Below are 1,742 nucleotides of genomic sequence, written 5' to 3'. Positions count from 1 at the left end.
CGCCGGGGAGAAGGTCTATACTACAGTCATAAGGTCTGTGTGGTGGCAGTGATAATGCACGATCCTTACTAAAAACCTCCTGGAGGTTGTGATATTCAGAGGGAATGGACGATAAATCAACTGGTTTAGGAGGACTAGGTGTGGTAGTAGTAGTGGTCGGTATCGCAGAGTGTAAGCAATGGGAATGGCAGAAAAGGCTCCAATTAGTGATGGTAAGTGTAGACCAGTCTATGTGTGGGCTGTGGAGCTGCAGCCAGGGGAGACCTAACACAAGTGGTGAAGTGGGTGACGAAATTATATACAATGAAATGGTCTCATGATGATTACCTGACGTAACCAAGGTAATCGGACCAGTGTGGTGCGTGATACGAGCGAGGAGTCTACCGTCGAGAGCGAACACGTCTTTAGGTCTGGGAAGGGGCTCAGAAGGTAAGTGGTGCTGGGAAATAAAACGAGAGTCAATAAAATTGTCATCTGCTCCAGAATTTTGAGAGAAACTGAGGTCTGACCCCAGGAGACAGTACCTCTGAGCTGCAGTCGTTTTGAGGGGGACGAAAAGTCTGCCGTGTGGCTCACCAGCGCCCCCTCTGAGACTGATGAGCCTGGACAGAGGCGTACCTGGTGGCCATGTTGACTGCAGTAGATGCACAGACCCTGTTGAAGGCGACGTTGTCTCTCAACACGGGAGAGTCTCATCCTCCCCAGCTGCATGGGTTCTTCAGTGCTGAGAAGAGTCGAGGCTGCAGGCGGAGAGGTCTCGGAGGATGACGGCTCCGATGAGGAGGCGTGATGTGAAGGTCTCCATTGTCGATCAGAAGGCGGGGTTCTTGCGAAGGGTGGGGAGACTCTCTGCCTAGCCTTTCTCTCCCTACGTCTCTCACTGAGGCGGTTATCCAAACGAATAGCCAATGAAATTAATTCCTCTAAAGAAGAGGTTTCATCACGAGCAGCTAACTCATCCTTGAGGTCTTCACTTAATCCCTTAAAGAAAACTCCTTGTAAGGACTGGTCGTCCCAACCGCTCTCAGCTGCAAGAATGCGGAAATCAATGGAGTAAGTTGAAACAGAGCCTCATGCTGCCCCACTAAAACTCCTTGGGAGGATAAAGCCTGCTTAAATCTCTCAGTCTCTGCGGGGTCCATTTTGGCCAGATAATTCTGTCAGGTTTTGTTTTGGCGGACCCCAAAATGCAGAGACATAAACGAACCAAAATAGTTTTAACCAAAAGATATTTAATGTTCCAAAAACAAAAGAGCAGGCAGTGAGGGCAGGCGGCTGGCTGGCTGGAAGATCCAGGAGGCACACCAGCAAAAACTAGAAAAGAGAAAAACAAGATCAGTCCAACAGTTCAAAAAGCGAGAGCACAAAATCCACCTAAAGACTATAACCAATCTGCTGTATGCAAACATGCCACTACCGAACGAGACGGAATTATCTGGCACAGGAGTAGGGTGACAGCCAGGCTTATATGGAGGAGTTGATTTGATGGAAGACAGGTGTGCCTCGTCTGCTACCTGGAGGAGCCAGCCACACCCCCTGCCACTCACATACCTGCAGAGGAGAAAAGACCAGAGAAGGGAGGGGGAGAAAGGACAACACAAACTCACACAGAAAACAACCAAACAGAACTGAAACCTCACACAGAGCTCCTGAAAAAAAGTGTCATATCAATCCAGACGACCACACTTCCTCATTAAGATACAAGAAAGTAAGGGTATTTTATCAGATACGTGGGCAATCTT

The sequence above is a fragment of the Symphodus melops genome (assembly GCF_947650265.1).
Source record: "Symphodus melops genome assembly, chromosome: 4".
Lineage (NCBI taxonomy): Eukaryota > Metazoa > Chordata > Actinopteri > Labriformes > Labridae > Symphodus > Symphodus melops.
The sequence above is the reverse complement of the archived record's forward strand: the minus strand, read 5'-3'. Positions refer to the sequence as shown.